Source organism: Felis catus, chromosome A3 (assembly GCF_018350175.1).
Source record: "Felis catus isolate Fca126 chromosome A3, F.catus_Fca126_mat1.0, whole genome shotgun sequence".
NCBI lineage: Eukaryota > Metazoa > Chordata > Mammalia > Carnivora > Felidae > Felis > Felis catus.
Window position 1 is genome coordinate 71,109,982 of NC_058370.1, and position 19,319 is coordinate 71,129,300.

General features: G+C 35.6%; 1 long non-coding RNA gene across 1 annotated transcript in view; it reads left to right on the forward strand.

Moving 5' to 3' along the window:
- LOC111559710 overlaps positions 1-19,319 on the forward strand; it is a 350,013-nt gene that overhangs the window by 320,334 nt on the left and 10,360 nt on the right. The window lies entirely within an intron of this gene.

Sequence of the window (19,319 nt, forward strand, 5' to 3'; positions counted from 1 at the left end):
TCTGGATGAGGTATTTACAATTTTAAATGTAGCATCTCACAAAGTTTTTTTTCAAAACACATTTTATTTTATTTTATTTATATTTTTAAATAATGCTTTGTCAAGTTAGCTAACATACACTGTAGTCTTGGCATCAGGAGTGGAATCCTGTGATCCATCACTTATTTACAGCACCCAGTGCTCATCCCAACAAGTACCCTCCTCAATGCCCATCACTCATTTTCCCTGCCAATCAGGGAACCCGACCCCATCAACACTCAGTTTGTTCTCTATATTTATGAGTCTAAATATAGAGACTTAGAACAACACTCAGTTTGTTCTCTATATTTATGGTTTGCCTCCCTGTTTGTAACTTATTTTTCCTTCCCTTACCCTATGGTCTTCTGTTAAGTTTCTCAAATTCCACATTTGAGTGAAAACATATGATATCTGTCTTTTTCTGACTGACTTATTTCACTCAGCACAATACCCTCTGGTTCCATCAACATTGTTGCAAATGGCAAGATTTCATTCTTTTTCATCACCAAGTAGTATTCCATTGTGTACATATACCACATCTTTATTCATTCATAAGTTGATGGACATTTGAGTTCTTTCCATAAGTTGGCTATTGTTGATAGCACTGCTATAAAAATTGGGGTACATGTGCCCCTATAAATCAGCACTCCTGTATCTTTTGGGTAGATTCCTAGCAGTGCTATTTCTGGGTCATAGGATAATTCTATTTTTAAGTTTTTGAGGAAGCTCCACACTGTTTTCCACAGTGGCTGCACTAGTTTTCATTCCCACCAACAATGCAAGAGGGTTGCACTTTCTCCACATCCTCACCAACATCTGTTGTTTCCTGAGTTGTTAATTTTAGCAACTCTGACCCGTGTGAGGTGATATCTCAGTGTGGTTTTGATTTGTATTTCCCTGATGAGGAGTGATGTTGAGCATCTTTTCATGTGTCTGTTAGCCATTTGGATGTCTTTGGAAAGTGCCTATTCATGTCTTATGCCCATTTCTTCATTGTTTTATTTGTTTTTTGGGTGTTGAGTTTGGTAATTTCTTTATAGATTTTTGATACTAACCCTTTATCTGGTATGGCATTTGCAAATATCTTCTCCCATTCTGTTCATTGCCTTTCAGTTTTGTTGATTGTCTCCTTTGCTCTGCAGAAGCTTTTTATCTTGATGACATCCCAATAGTTCATTTTTGCTTTTATTTCCCTTGCCTTTGGAGATGTGTTCAGTAAGAAGTTGCTGTGGCTGAGCTCAAAGATGTTGTTGCCGGTTCTTCTCCTCTAGGGTTTTGTTGGTTTCCTGTCTCACATTTAGGTCTCTCATCCATTTTGAACTTATTTTTGTGTATGGTGTAATAAAATGGTCCAGTTTCATTCTTCAGCATGCTGCTGTCCAGTTCTCCCAGCACCGTTTGCTAAAAAGACTGTCTTTTCCACTGGATACTCTTTCTTGCTTTGTCAAAGATTAGTTGACCATACATTTGTGGGTCCATTTCTGGGTTCTCTATTCCATCGGTCTATGTGTCTCTTTTGTGCCAATACCATCTTGATGACTACAACTTTGTAGTAGAGGCTAAAGTCCAGGATTCTGATGCCTCCCGCTTTAGTTTTCTTTTTGAACATTACTTTGGCTATTATTTTCTGGTTCCATACAAATTTTAAGATTGTTCTAGCTCTGTGAATAATTCTGGTGTTATTTTGATTGGGATTGCACTGAATGTGTAGATTGCTTTGGATTTCTTCAAATCCATGAGCATGGAATGTTTTTCTATTTCTTTGTGTCTTCTTCAATTTCTTTCATGAGCTCTCTATAGTTTTTGGCATACAGATCTTTTACCTCTTTGGGTAGGTAGGTATATTCCTAGGTATTTTATGGTTCTTGGTGCAATTGTAAATGGGATTGATTCATTGATGTCTCTTTCTGCTCTTTCATTATTGGTGCATAGAAATGCAACTGATTTCTGCACATTGATTTTATATTCTGTGACTTTGCTGAATTCATGTATCAGTTCTAGCAGGTTTTTGGTGGAGTCTTTTGGGTTTCCCCTGTAGAGTATCATGTCATCTGTGAAAATTGAAAGTTTGACTTCTTTGCCAATTTTGATGCCTTTGATTTCATTTTGTTGTCTGATTGCTGAGATTAGTACTTGCTAGCACTGCTAAACAGCAGTGGTGAGAGTGGACCTTCCTGTCATGTTCCTGATCTCAGGGGAAAGCTCTCAGTTTTTCTCCATTGAGGATGATATTAGCTGTGAGTCTTTCATATATGGCTTTTATAATGTTAAGGTATATTCATTCTGTCCCATCTTTCTTGAGAGTTTTTATTAAGAAAAGATGCTGGGGGCGTCTGGGTGGCGCAGTCGGTTAAGCGTCCGACTTCAGCCAGGTCACGATCTCGCGGTCCGTGAGTTCGAGCCCCGCATCGGGCTCTGGGCTGATGGCTCGGAGCCTGGAGCCTGTTTCTGATTCTGTGTCTCCCTCTCTCTCTGCCCCTCCCCCGTTCATGCTCTGTCTCTCTCTGTCCCAAAAATAAATAAAACGTTGAAAAAAAAATTAAAAAAAAAAAAAAAGAAAATATGCTGCACTTTGTCAAATGCTTTTTCTACATTTATTGACAGGATCATATGGTTCTTATCCTTTCATCTATTAATGTGATGTATCACATTGATTGATTTGTGAATATTGAACCAGCCCTGCAGCCCAGGAATGAATCCCACTTGATCATGGTAAATAATTCTTTTTATATGCTGTTGAATTTGATTTGCTAGTATCTTGTTGAGAATTTTTTCATCCATGTTCATCAAGGATATTGGCCTGTAACTCTCCTTTTTAGTGGGGTCTTTGGTTTAGGAATCAAGGTGATGCTGGCTTCATAGAATGAGTCTGGAAGCTTTCCTTGTGTGTCTATTTTTTGGAATGGCTTGAGAAGAATAGGTATTAACTCTGCTTCAGATGTCTGGTAGAATTCCCCTGGAATGCCATCTGGCCAACGACTCTTATTTGTTGGGAGATTTTTGATAACTGATTCAATTTCTCACTAGTTATGGGTCTGTTCAAATTTTCTATTTCTTTCCTTTTGAGTTTTGGTAATGTCTAGGGGTCTAGGAATTTGTCCGTTTCTTCCAGGTTGTCCTGTTTGTTGGCATATAATTTTTCATAATATTCTCTAATAATTGTTTGTATTTCTGTGGTGTTGGTTGTAATCTCTCCTCTTTCATTCATGATTTTATCTATTTGGGTCCTCTCTCTTTTGTTTTTGAGAAGTGTGACTAGAGGTTTATCAATTTTGTTTATTCTTTCAAAAAGCAGCTCTTAGATTCATTGATCTGTTCTACTTGTTTTTTTGGATGCTATATTATTTATTTCTGCTCTGATCTTTATTATTTCTCTTCTTCTGCTGGCTTTGGGCTTTCTTTGCTGCTGTGTTTCTAGTTCCTTTAGATGTGAGGTTAGGTTCTATATCTGATACCTTTCTTGCTTCTTGAGATAGGCCTGGATTGCAATGTATTTTTTTTCTTAGGACTGCCGTTCCTGCATTCCAAAGGGTTTGGACTGTCATGTTTTCATTGCTTCCATATATATTTACATTTCTTCTTTAATGTCCTGGTTGACCCATTAATTCTTTAGTAGGATGTTCTTTAACCTCCGTGTATTTGGCAGGTTTCCAAATTTTTTTCTTGTGGTTGATTTCAAGTATCACAGTGTTGTGACCTGAAAATATGCATGGTATGATCTCCATACTTTTATATTTGTTGATGGCTATTTTGTGACCCAGTATGTGATCTATCTTATAGAATGTTCTGTGTGCACTCAAGAAGAATGTGTATTCTTCTGCTTTGGGATGAAAAGTTCTGAATATGTCTATCAAGTACATCTGGTCCAAGTGTCATTCAGAGCCATTGTTTTGTTATTGATTCTCTGCCTAGATGATCTGTCCATTGTTGTAAGTGGCATAATAAAGGTTTGAACAAGATGTGACTCATGAGCAAAGCACAACCTCCGCCACTAGCAAAGGAAAATTACTATCTTGGTTGCCAGTGCCAGCATATAGATTATACTTGGCAGAGAGAAGATCTAAAGAGAAGCCAGAAAAGAGGTCATAAACCAGTGGCCCATTTAGGAAAAGAGTAGTTTGCTAATGATGGATCAGTTGAAGGTTAGATAATATCCCTCAAAGTAGTAGTTTTTGGCATCATCCACCCCTAATGCTGCATGCTACCTTTGCCATATACCTGTTGTATTCATTACGTAAGTTAATTAATCTTTCTGAAACTTAGTGTCCTTATTCATAAAATTCATAAAATGAAAATAATTATCAACAACCTCAGAGAGCTAGGATGATAATTAAAGGAGATAATTATTAAATAGCTACTAGTATAGTGTTTGACATATAAGTGGCTTTCACATTTGGTGTTCCTCCTTCTTTATGTGGTTTAACAGAAGTTAAAGTAGTATAACAGAAATATTATTATTTTTTAAGGTTGAATGCCTTACATCTTGTCCCTGAACAATCACTGATTTGATGTGTATCCAGTTTCATGCTTCATAAGGTAGGGATACTAGCACTCCCCTTCTATATCTCACTAGGCTGTTACGGGGATTAGGATTTCAAAAAATCTAATGGAGAAATATTTTGAAAGTGTAAAGACCTACACTGACATACATAAATATAACAAAGTAATATTTAATTTTATAATGTCCACATTATGATTTTGCCAGATTCATTTATTCAAAAGCAAAACAAGTTGATCGTCATGCACTCTTTCTGTTCCTTAATTCTCAGGAGCACTTCCACATTTATATAGTTGGAACAGTTCATTCAGTTTTGTGGACAGGGCAAACCCTTCAAATAAAAAATGCAAAGAAAAGAAATAATTTGTTTCAAAAGCATTACAACTTCTTATAATTTGTTGACAATAAAGACAAAGGCCATATCTTCCAAATAGATCACCAGGTTATGATCCCTCATATATCATCCAGAAGAGCCAGTAGTAATTTGACACATTAACTGCCCTATCTCCCCTCTTGCACCCATGGTAGAGAAAGTAGTTGATCATGGTACTCTGCTGTAGTGTGAATGCAGTCTCATAAGACTTTTACAATGCTCTATTGGCAGCAACTATCCAACAACTGCAATTTACACAGCAATTTTAGCCTTATTCTTTAGACTATGGCTGAAACCATCAGAGAGCTTGATAGAATCTTAAGCAAGGTGTGTTAAGAGTGGGAATATCAAAAAAGAATCAACACTTTTCCCCACCTTTTTTTCCTAATCAATATTCCTGAGCCAACTACATATGCTATATCATTACCCTTGGGAAGAGTGTTCAGGGAGAAATATCTGATTACCAATGTGAAAGAAATTTTGCCCAAGTGATGTTGCTCCTAGAGAGTAGACAAATAAATTATATTTGGTGTCATTACAAATGAAACTGACTGACAATGAAATATTGTAAAGGTCCCACATCATTAGTCTTCCTACCTTTCAAACAAGATATCTCAGAAATGTCCTTGTCATTGTAGTTCAGCTTGAAAATACTTTTACAGGATGCTATCTGTTTTTGCACTTTACCCCTCCAAGCTCCTTACTGGTGACCAGGGAGTACAGAAAGCTCCGTGTACCTTGATATAGTCTTTTACACAGCCAACATTTTGGTGAAAGGGGGAAATATTGGGTACACATAACCTGTGTCTCTATTAAATGTAAACACCTCCAAGAATAATTATATCAAACACAATCATCTATATACAACTGTGAATGAGACGTAGCTAGGCTTTGTTAGGGTAAACGAGGGAAGCAGGAGATCTGGATCCAGACAGAGGACAGCAGTGGAAATTCAGGGATTAGAACATGAAAAAGTACTAAGGCATGATATTAGTGATGAATGAGTGAAAGAAATATAATACCCAATTTGATATTTTGTCCATGGCTGGGATTGCCCTAATTTATAACACCTCTAAAAGACATTTTATCAAACAGATGTGATAGTTAGTATAAAAATTAATAATGATGTCACAAATTTTTAATCAGGGCCAGAGAAATTACCCAAGGGATATTTGCATCTGCCACAGACTGGGTTTTATATGACATTTAGGAAAAAGGGATGCTGTGAGAACTCTAATTTTATTCTTCCTTCTGTAATTAACCAATGTTAATGTTAAATATATGTTGCTGGTATGAATCTCTACCATTAAAGTAGTCAATAAGCAATACTAATATCCTAGATTTTATTTTGCTGCAAAATTAATGAAATTTGCCAATATCAAATTTAGAAACACCTCCCTGACAATCAAAGTGCCTGTGAAGTTGGTTAGAAAGTCCATTTTTGTGTATGTGAGTAACATGTATATTTTGCCATGTATGCAGTTAAAGGATCACTTCCTTCTGAGGCATCTTTCATGTCTAGGAGTTGCTGAGCAAGGGAAAGCCTGATTTTCTATTTATAAATTCAAGAACATAACCAGGCAGAGGAATATTCAATGGGAAAACAACTCATAATTCTAAGACATGATTAGACATGGGAAGCACCATATAGCTTATCAGAAGAATATTTCTTATGAAGTCTCAAACAGCAAGACAATATACAATCTCAGGTTTGGAAGGAGAAAAAGGTACAGCAAAATTATTAATAGGGAAGAATTAATTGAGGGTTTTAATTTTTTCTAATACTTTAGTCAGAGAGAAAAACAAGGCTAGAGCTGATAATATAACTTAAACGTGCTTTAGTACCCATCTCCTTGTTAGCTCATCTTCATCATTGACTTTCCCATGCAAATTGCGTAGCTGATGTGTATCACATCTAGTTCTAGCACACTAATTAACAAAATTATGGTTTTGAACTTTACCCCATAAGCCCATATCTTCACACATTAATTTGGAAAACAAATATTTGGAAGGTAGTGAATACATTTTTATTTTGTGTGCAGTAACATACTGCCCTGTCTTCTTTCAGCATTGATAACTGAGGAGAAAGAGAAAGTATGGTATACCCTAAAATGATAGTTTTAGCTTGATACCATATTTTCCTTGATGATAAGAATCTATTTTGCTACTGGGGCACCTGAATGGATCATTCAGTTAGGTGTCCAACTCTTGATTTTGGCTCAGGTAATGATCCCAGGGTCTTGGGATTGAGGCCCATGTTGGGCTCTGCACTGAGCATGGAGCCTGCTTAAGATTCTCTCTCTCTCACTCTGTCTCTCTCTCTCTGTCTCTCTCTCTCTCCCTCTCTCTGTCTGTCTCTCTCTCTCCCTCTCTCTTTCTCTCTCTCTCTCTCTCCTTTTGTCCCTCTCCCCTGTTCATACTCTTGAAAGAAAGGAAGGAAGGAAGCAAGGAAGGAAGGAAGGAAGGAAGGAAAGAAGGAAGGATAAAAAAGAAAATAATATATTTTGCTACAGAATTTGTACAGCCACAGAAATGTCTGTCGTACCTCTTAACATCTGCTTTCTTGTAGGAAAACTTAAAAATGCAAAGCTGGTTTAACATTAGAACATATCTTAATGGGGGCATCTGGGTGGCTCAGTTGTTAAATGTCCTTAACTCAGCTCAGGTCATGACTTCATGGTTCGTGGGTTCCAGCCCTGCATCACACTCTGTGCTGACATCTCAGAGGCTGGATGGAGCCTGCTTCAGATTTTGTGTCTCCCTGTCTCTCTGCCCTCTCTCTCTCTCTCTCAAAATAAATAAAATATTAAAAAATATTATTTTTAAAAAATAAAATATATTAATGTAATTCAGTATATTGGCAGATTAATGTGAAGATTTGTGTGATTATCAAAATAAATGCAGAAAAAAAGGTGTATAAAACTCAACATCCAATTTAACAACACACTATTTTTTGGTCATTTACTATGTGCCATTCTTCTAAGTACTAGAGATAACCAATGAACAAAATAGACAGATGAAAATTCCTGCCTTCAGGAGCTTACTTTTTTGATAAGAATGATAATTTAAAAATAAAGTTCTTAGGAACGTTTGAAGAAGAAAGAATTCTCTGAACTATCTAAAAGCTATTAATGAAAAAAACTACTAAAATTACAATAATTAAGTGTAAATACTGGGAGCATTTTCTTCAAATTCAGGAAAAAGATGATGACACCCACTAACACCATTCTATTTTGTACCATACAGAATACTCCAGCCAGTCCAATAAGGCAAGGAAAAGAAACAAAACTATTACAAAAATAGTAAAAGAACAAAAGCTGTCATTATTTACAGATGATATGTTATGTGTAAAAATCCAGAAGAAACTATAGATAAGGAGCTAAAACTAACAGTTTGTTGGGTACAAACGCAATATATGGGGGTGCCTGGGTGGCTCAGTGGGTTGAGCATCCGACTTTGGCTCAGGTTGTGATCTCACAGCTCATGAGTTCAAACCCTGCAACAGGCTCTGTGCTGACAACTCAGAGCCTGGAGCCTGCTTTAGATTCTGTGTGTGTGTCTCTCTCTGCCTCTCCCCCACTAGCGCTCTCTCTCTCTCTCTCTCTCTCTCTCTCTCTCTCTCTCTTTCTCTCTCTCTCAAAAATAAATAAAAATATTTTTAAAAATTTTAAATAAAAAGGTAATATATGAAATTCCACTATATTTCTCTTAAAAAAATATTGATTTATTTATTTTGAGAGAAACAGAGACAACACAAGCTGAGGAGAAGCAGAGAGAGAGGAAGAGAGAGAGAATCCCAAGCAGGCTCCATGCTGTCAGTGCAGAGCCTGACACGGGGCTCAAATCCACAAAACCGTGAATCCATGACCTGAGCCAAAATCAAAAGTTGGATGCTCAACCAAGACACTCCTCAATTACATTCCTATACATCAACAACAAACATTTAGAAAATGAAATTTCAAGCATACAACATAAAACTGCAGCAAATATGCAAAGTAACTAAAAATAAATCGAATTAAATATATTTAAGATCTTATAGAGACTATTGTACTTTTTATTAAAATATATAAGAGAAGACCTACATTGATGAAGATATATATTATGTTCAAGTTATCAAAGGCTTAATATTCTAAATGTTTTAATTCATCCTAAATTAAACTATAGATTCAATGTCATTCTGGTAGGAATCTCAACATGCTTTTTGATGAGTATGTGAGAAGATTTCACAAAATGATTCTAAATTTGTGTGGGAAAGAAGGAGCCAGAGCCACCAAACATCCATGAAGAATCAGAATTGGATAGAATATTTGCCTTACTTAATGCTAACTATTATTATAAGCTATGGTTGTTAATTTTATTACCAGAATAGGAATGGGCAAATAGATAAATGTAGTGAAAGGGGTCCAATTAATATATATGAACAGTTGTGTTTGATAGATTTACTATTGATCCATGAGGTAAAACTAGATAAGGGCAGTTGATTATTACCTATATATGTGTCATCATCTACACTTATCATATACATATATACTACATTTATCTACATATGTCTACACATATATAGCATTGGTTATGAAGCATAAATTAGAACATTTATACGATGAGAAATTTGACTTTAAATAAATACTTAAAAATTGGGGCGCCTGGGTGGCGCAGTCGGTTAAGCGTCCGACTTCAGCCAGGTCACGATCTCGCGGTCCGGGAGTTCGAGCCCCGTGTCGGGCTCTGGGCTGATGGCTCAGAGCCTGGAGCCTCTTTCCGATTCTGTGTCTCCCTCTATCTCTGCCCCTCCCCCGTTCATGCTGTGTCTCTCTCTGTCCCAAAAATAAATAAACGTTGAAAAAAAAATAAAATAAATAAAATAAATAACTTAGTAAAAATAAAATAAGGAACTTAAGATCATGACAGATAAAAATGAAGAAAAATAAAATAAGGATGAAAAGGCAAGCCATGAATTGGGAACTATCGTCGCAACATATGTTACTGACCATTAATTAGTAGCCCCAAATGTGAAGAATTCTGATGAATCTGTAAGAAAAAACAGTGGAAAATGGCTAAAAGAAATAAATAGGAATACCACATGTTCTCAAGAATGCTAAGTACCTGAAACTCCTGCTCATGAAGAAAGGCAAATAAATGGAAATGAAAATCACTACTAACTCAGCTCCATTGGAATTATTGCCACAAATGTTTTAGAGTCAAAAGATTTCATGGTCCTTTCTTCAAACAAATATTATATATAATTTGCATATATGTGAATGCTTATGTGTGTAGCAAAGTTGGTATTGAACTTCCATATTGCTTTTAAATATTACTTTTTAAATTTCTCTGATAATTTTCCATCTTTAAATATATTGCATTTTGCATGATAGTTTTTAACACTTGTACATTGCTACCTCTTAAGGATTTGCCATAATTTTTTTTTAATTTTTTTTCAACGTTTATTTATTTTTGGGACAGAGAGAGACAGAGCATGAACGGGCGAGGGGCAGAGAGAGAGGGAGACACAGAATCGGAAACAGGCTCCAGGCTCCGAGCCATCAGCCCAGAGCCCGACGCGGGGCTCGAACTCACGGACCGCGAGATCGTGACCTGGCTGAAGTCGGACGCTTAACCGACTGCGCCACCCAGGCGCCCTGCCATAATTTTTTTATTCAACTAATTTTCTATTGTTGGAAACATCCTATTGTTTCTTTCACCTTATATCTATAGCTTCCAATTTACCCACTGAAGTCCATGCTAACTAGCTTACTCTATGTGCAGCTGTAGAGGCTCATGCCAGTTCTGGGGCTGTATTAACACATAACATTAAATATAGCTCAGTAGTGACTCATATTATAATAATAAAGGTCAGAGAAGGTTGGATACCAGAGAGGTTAAAAATAACTGACACAACAACAGTCCTCACTTCAAACACAACTTATTTGGAAAGAAATTCTTGATGGCATATATATATATATATATATATATATATATATATATATATATATATAGTTTTATTCCTGAGAAGATGATGATAGATGCTTATGACAAGTATGATGTTTACACACATCATTCATAGTTTTATCTATCACTTCCTTCAGCACATGGAATATCCATGTGCCCAAAAAAGCAAGAGCAAGACAAATCATCAGGAGGATATGGAATGTAGTTTCAACTTTTGTGAGTAAGCGATACTCTCTGGACTTTATCTTGACATATGAGAGAAAGAAGAGTGACAGTCTTGTTTTACAGAAAAATTGACAAGCTTCTTGGAGAAGTGCTAGATGCTATTGACTATGGAAAGGCAAGTTTACACCAGTTTGATCAGGAAATGGTGTGAATTTAGACAACTTTTGGCCAGTTTAATACATTTACATAAGGAGAATTGAGTCTCTTGTTGTTCAAAATGACTTTGGGGGACAGAAATTCCCCCAAATTGAGTCTCTTGTTGTTCAAAGTGACTTTGGGGGCGCTTGAAATTCTTGTCTTTTTAATGATGCTGGTTACTTCTCTCATTTAATCCTCTAAAGTTTAGGTATATAGTAATATCCTTCGTAGAGGTCCAAAATGTTTTTTTTTTTTTTTCCAAAATACTTGGAGCAAGTCATGTTACAGGAATTCAGAATCATTCAGATTTTAGAAAGGAAATATAGTGCATATATTGTGTATTGCATAATATTCCCAGTAACATCTATGACAGCACTTCATAATCAGATGGCATAATATTGCTGCAGTGAAACATAGAGAGAGCTACCTAACCAGGAAAAATAAGGACTACAAAGAACCTCACATCCTTCATTTCATGTTTGCCATCAAATGAATTTGCTGAATTTTGTAGATTTTTTTAGTTTATGGAGCATTTTGGATTGGGATTATAAATAAAGCAGTGTAGATCAGTGTGCTATGACATACCACATAGCACAACACAGCATAGAGGAGTGTAAGGTAATTTGTATCTACTGACCAATAAATATTAGATACAATCATTGTCCAAGTCTCAAATACTCCTGGTCTGTTGAAAATATTTAGGTGCCATTTGGAACTTATCATTATTTTGTATATGGTACAGGACATGTTGCAAAATATCAGATATATTTGTCTGCCTGCTATTAAATTGAAAGTGCCTATGCTTTTCATTTAAAAATAATATATCTTTAAATGTACAAAGAACATTTTTATTTATAGCTTTGTAAAAATAAAGAAAACATGGAAAAATTATGATATATATTTTCACTTGTTTTCCATACTCAATTTCTGGTAAGTCAGAAAATACTCATGAGTACAAAATAACACACTAGGAAACTAATACACAGAAGAGTATGTTCTGGGGTGCCTGGGTGGCTTAGTTGGTTAAGCATCTGACTTCGGCTCAGGTCATGATCTGGTGGTCTGTGAGTTCGAGTTCCACATCAGGCTCTGTGCTGACAGCTCAGCTCCTGGAGCCTGCATCAGATTCTGTGTATCCCTCTCTCTACCCCTCCCCCACTCACACTTTCTCTCTCTCTCTCTCTCTCTCTCTCTCGCTCTCTCGCTCTCGCTCTCTCTCTCTCAAAAATAAATAAACATTAAAAAAAGAAGAAGAAGAAGAAGAGTATGTTCTGTGTAATTGAGATCAACATCCTTAGGTGGAGGTCTAGAATAGTTAGCATACTGCAACCTACTCCAGGTGCTACACTTTCTTAGGTTAGACACTAAAACTGTTGTACAAAAGACCCTGATAATTTGTAGAGCTGAATTTTCTTAGGATGCCATTTGATACCATAAAATATAGGGGCCTCAGTTTCAGCTTCAAATGCTTTAAATTTTATCACTGAAAATTTCTTGGAAGGATACAACTACAATAATAATAAAATAATAATAATAATTGCTTAAAATTATTGATCATCTCCTATGGATTAAATATTATTCTTCACTCTTATCTTACAACATTTGATTTAATGTTTTCAACATCTATATGTAGAAAATTATTAGTATCTTAATATTACAAACAAAGAGACTTGCCTAGAAAATTGAGACCTTTACCCAAGGTCATACAGATAAAAAGGGATAAACTTAATTTGGAAATAGGTTCTGCATGATCACGGAACCTATGGTCTCAAACATTAGATTATTTTGTCTCTTTACTACGGAGCTGGCTAACCTTGGATTCCCTTTAGTCAACACAGACTATCACCAAAGCACATACATAATTGATCTAATTGCCCATTTTACTTCAATTACTAGCTTATCATGGCATTTTACATATGTTCATAACAGGAACTACGGGAAAATTCAAGATTTTCCTATAACCTCTTTGTGTTCAATTTAAACCAACAAAGGGAATGAACTTAAAAAGAGGTAACTATTAGGGATGTTCAGAATAAATATTAAAATAGGTTAGTAAACTTTCATTGCTAAAGTAATAAAACAGTAGGAGGGTGAGGGTGCTAGCTATTCACTGAGTAAATTGGACTTTCCAAACTACTAAGGTAATAAAAAAAAAATAGATGATGAAATAAGCAGTCTTGGCAGATGTAAAGCAAATATCTCTTTCAAGATAGAAGTCATTTAAAACATGAAGAAAGAATAGAAACTGTGGGACTCCAAAATGTGTGCTCTTCCTCTGTTAACTAATCCATGCAATACTTTAGCAGGTAAGTAAACATGAATCTCCCCAATTTGTAGTTCAGAAAACTATGAGATTCTGTGAAATTAAGTCAATAGTTCAAACCTCCAGGTTAAGTCTGTTGAAAGGCCAGAATCTCTAGGCAAATACCATAAGCTCAAGCAATGACTAAACCCATCCTTTGTGTGAACAGATAATATGGATTTGGTTTTCTCAGAGACTGAAATAAGTAACACAGTTTTGCACACACGTAAAACCAATTCCACAGTATCTTGTTGATTGTTAGCAATAGACCTGATTACATTTTTAAAAATAATTTGTGTCACTGACCTCTCACTGTTTTTTTTAATGATACTTAATTGGAAAAGAGTAAAATGACTTCAATAGCAAACTGCTAATTAGTGGTAGAACTGAGACCACAGGTCCTCCTACCTCCTGCCCAGAAGTCTTCCCATTTGTCTATGTGTGGAGTGTGTTCTCTAGTTTTTGCCAATTCAGTCACCGTATCTTCATCTTGTAAATTCTCTTCACAGACACGAGTGAATCTATTATTAGAGAAAATGAAGAGTAATGTAACATTTTGCTCCTGCACAGATATTCTGACTTAACTATAAAGTATTTATCCAAAATGTAAGTGCAGCTCTTACTGGCTTAATATGTTTTGTTATTATTAATTTTTTTTTAATTTAAATAAATTCTGCACCACATGTGGGCCTCGAATTCACAACCTTGAGATTAAGAGTCTCATGCTCTACTGACTGAGCCAGCCGGGTGCCCCTGTTCTGTTACCTGAAAAGAAAATTTCTAGTTATTTCTGCTTGCCATAGAGAACCAAATTCAAATACAATGCATATATATTTTTTATGTTTCTGAAGGTAGACAAAAGAAAGCCCTATCAGTACAGATCTTTGCTAATGATTTGAAAGTCCCATAATGACATAAACACTCTAGGATGAGAAGAAAATAATTTAGATTCATAAGTAGTATAAAATGCACTGGGGCACCTGACTGGCTCAGTCGTTACAGCCTGCGACTCTCCATCTCAGGGTTTGTAAATTCGAGTTCCGCATTGAGATTACTTAAAAATAAAATCTTTTTTTTAAAAGTATGAAATACATTAATCAATAAATAATGAATAGTAACATAGAAAAGAAACAGCAAGAGTTTAAAGATCATTTCATTGATTAATATGATTTATATTTACTGAGATTCCCCCATCCAGACATGGCACTAGATATACAAATGAGGACACCAGTTTCCACCCCTGCTTCAGAGACACTCTGAATCCTGTAGAAATCTTTATTGAATGCCTACTATGCACTAATATCCGTGAAAGATACTTTGTATTTCATATACAAAAAAAAGTAAAAATTGAAACAGCCATACTTTGATCACCTAGCTTGTCATTAAAGGAATAAAAATAAGTGACAGTTTTCAGAAGGCCATTGAGTGTTACCATGCCAACTGCCCCCTTGTGATAGCAACAGAGAAAGTGCAGGAAGAGTCTGATAGAACCAAGATTATGTAGCAGAGATAGATACAAGGTTTGAAGAAGAGGTAGGAATCTGTGGCTGTGCCGGCAACAGTCACCTAAAGTAAGCAGGAATAAATTGTTATCTCATGTCCATGAAAGTCAGGCAGTGTCCTGGATATAGGAAAACAAGGGAGGAAAAAGGCAAGACTTTTACCATGAAATATAAAAGGTTTTTAGGAATTATTTTGTCATCTTCACTTTTTAAATATATCCCTTTGGTATGTGCAGACCTTGGGACAAATAAGGTGACCAGAAGAAGCAAAGATTGAACTTGATTATATTCTCAGGGAGAAATGAAAGCAATGCCCAATTACTTCATGTTAGGTATGTTGAATAAATTCTGAAGTCAGTAATGAACTGTTTTACTACATTTCTAAGTGTTATCGCAAATGACAAGTCCTGAAGTTAATAGTTTGAACTCTGAAATAAATTAGATCCAATTCAAGCCATGACTGAGCCACTTAGGAGCAACTGAATATAGGAAGTTATATACTTCTGTGAGGCTGAGTTTCTAATTTGGAATATTGGGATAACAATAGTGCCTACCTCATTGGATTGTTATGAATATTATTGGAGGAAGCTCAGATAAAATGCATAATAGCATTAAGCTGGTAGTACAGATTTAATAAACGTAAGTTACTACTGAAATTCACATTAATCAATACTTGATAATGGTTACGAGTTTGGGTTGGATTTTCTTTGACAACAAGACTCTAGATCCACAGAATAAATCAACAAAAAATGGTTCATTAACTAGTAGAATTAGTGACTTATTTTACACAGTGACTTAGAATTATTCCCCTAGGGAACTGTCTACAATTTAACTCATGAGCCTATTTATACTTATCAGTTTATTTAAACAGTTACATTGAATAATGAAAATAGCAGTGGCCTTGAAAGCCCATGTACCTGAATTGGATTCCTAATCTCTTACTACGTTTGTGACTTTGATTTAATTTCTTATATCTTTAGTTTCATCATTTGTAAAATGACAATTACAATAATCCTTAGTTAGTAGAATTGTTGTAAGGATTATGCTGGATTGAATGAATTAATTTTTTAAACATTTAGAAGAATGGAGCATAGTAAGTGTTAGGTAAGTGGTTGTCAAGCAAATTATGCCGAACACTATGTTTATGTTGTTTTTACTCATTAGAAGAGCAAAAGCAGGGAGGATAGAAAGAAACAGAGAGAAGACACAGAGAAAGAGAGAGAGAGAGAGAGAGAGAGAGAGAGAGAGAGAAGAATGAGAGAGAGGTGGAGGGAGAGAGAGAGATAACTAAGAACCAAGAGAATCACAATTCAGGAAATAAGATGTTAAGTTTTCATCAATGCAATCAATATCTTAAGATTCCTGTTCCTGCTGTTTAGGATGGTAAAGATAGCAGTTAAGGGGTTACACTGTTAAAATTATCTAGTTTAGAGATAATGCTATTGTCTTCTACTTTGCTAGGTAGACAAAATTTGCTATGACAATTCACTTTGTTAGACTCAGCCAGGTAATGTGAGCATAATACTCAAGACCATCTGATGTAGGACACAGAATCCATTGGGTCTTCTGCAAGATCACATAGAATTCAAACACTAGAAGAATGACAAAAATTGGAGTTGCAAAGATAACTACTTCCAATATAATTGTGTTACCTGGATAAGAATACACTTTTTGGTCTGTGCCTACCTTCAAATTCAGAGAAGTGTGTGACTTTCTTGATGTAATTTGGAAGTTCAGGTAATAAACATTGAAAAATGTTAGCATTTTCTTCCTCCTCACTTACCTTCATGACCTAATTTAAATTCAAAAATTATTGAGGCATGCAAGAGGAGCCATTTTTTAGCATATGGAACTAGAGAATGAAATAGTAGTATCCCTGTTGTATGAGAAAATGAAATAAATCTGAGTTGCTTTGCATTTATAGAGCAGCAATGAGCTAAAAATATCACAGCCAAATTCACACAGAGACATTTGTGCAAAAAATTTTAAACCACACTTTTTGGTAAGAAGTCACTTTGGGGAATACTTTTATCTTTTCCAACTTCTTTACAACAAAGTCACTTTCTCTATCCCCTTTCCCCCTTGCTTTCATTTTTTTTTTATTCATATGACAAATTCTAACATGACCTATTGACTTTTCAATCTTCCTCTGATAGCAAGAGTTTGGATAAGTTTATCATCTTATACTTAAACCCCATGATTCTTTATACATTAAAAAAAGGAATATATCAGTGGTTATTTCAGAGGAAGAATATAATTATCTGGAATTTGACAGAGATATTCTATTAAAAAGACTTTCTCAACAATGAACAAAATGTATTGAAAGACAAATAACTTGCATCCAAATGATGGCATGAAACAATTTTCTGACCCAAATCTACCCTAGGTTTATTGCAGAAAACAATAATAACTTATTACCAGTTCTGTTCTTTTAGTCTAGATCTCCAGCAAATTGAAAAGATGAGCAAAACAAGAAACGGCAGTAACCTGTGTTTACTGGATATAGGGTCAAGAGGGTATGTGTACCCTCACATGTCATTGTATTCATCAGCTTTGCAACCCCTCCAGAAGCCTTGAAAGGTATCAGAGCATACACTTGGCACATTTTACACTCTTCTCTAAGATCTTGCTAAACCTCTACCCATGCCGATTCCTTGCCTGATTGACACATTCCCCAGGAATAGCAATATTCATGAATTAGTGTGATCACTTCTCTATATAAACATGCCACTATTAAACCAACATAAGAGCTCATGTCACTTTTCACAGTTGGATGTGGTGGGTTGGACAATTCTTTTTTCTTATGCAGACTTATTTTTTATTAAAAGTATACATATTTGAGACAACACATTGCACCAAATGATCTCATGGTCTGCAGCTATGAAACAGAGTGGAACTCACAGAGAAATGAGACCCTGGTATTAACTTCATTTATATAATATTCAAAACAGGACAGGTAGAAAATACATCAGAAGCTACAGTACACTCTGGTAAATTATATTCTAACATTGCTTTTTATTCTACATAGAGAGTTGGCTGGACCTGAAAAAATTAGACTGACATAAGACAGATTAGTAGGAAAAAACATATGCATTCATACCCTTTACGTGTGATATGGGAACCCTCCTAAGGAATAAAGACTGAAAGAAACAGCAAAACCTACACACTATTATATGAAGTTTCACAAAGACAGACATGAATGAAAATGTAACTAAACTATATGGGGCGGGGGGGGTGGGGGCGCGGCTAAAGATGGTAATTATTTTAACAAGGTCTGCTTGTATACATTTCTCTAGGCTTTCACTCTCTGTCAAAGAATGTTGGGTTTTTTTTTTCCTCCCAGAAAAGGGAGGGCATCTTTCCAATGAAAGTTTCAATCTGTTCTTTTTTTTTAATGTTTATTAATTTTTTTTTGAGAGAGAGAGAGTGAGAGCGCACAAGTGGGGGAGGGGCAGGGAGAGAGAGAGGGGGCAGATCTGAAGTGGGCTTTGCACTGGTAGCAGCGATCCCATTGCCAGACTCAAACTCATGAACCCTGCGATCATGACCTGAGCCAAAGTCAGACACTCAACCAACTGAGCCACCCAAGTGCCCCTCAATCTGTTTTCTAATGATGCTATTCAGGATCTTTAGCTCAAAATAATTCTATGCTAAAGTGGAATATTTTGGGGTGGTAAATTCTGCCACTTTTCATATCTTAGAAGAGTCTATAAAAATAAGGAAGGCAAGGCCATGTCCCCAATAAATCTGTCTCAGGATACTAATGAAAAAGATGTTAACACTCTGACAAGATACACACAAAATTATGTCATGTAAATAGAGAACTTCTTATTGCTTCACATGCATATTTTTTTAAACATTTTGTTAATTTATTTGAGAGAGACAGAGAGGGAGACACAGAATTTAAAGCATGCTCCAGGATCTGAGCTGTCAGCACAGAGCCCGGCACGGGGCTCGAACCCATGTACTATGAGATCATGATGTGAACCGAAGTCAGACACTTAACAGACTGAGCCACCCAGGTGCCCCGATTCACATTCATATTAACAGTTTTCATCATTATCTTATATTAGGAGTCAGTTACCATCCATAAGTTTTTCTTATTTATAGGCAACTATTGGGTAACACACAGATCCAGTTACTCAATGAGATATATATATATATATATATATATATATATATATATATCCATATGTATCCATATATATATAAAATATATCCATATGTATCCATATGTATGTATATATGTACATATACATATATACATATGTATCCATGTATATATATACACATATGTATATATATTCACCAATCCAT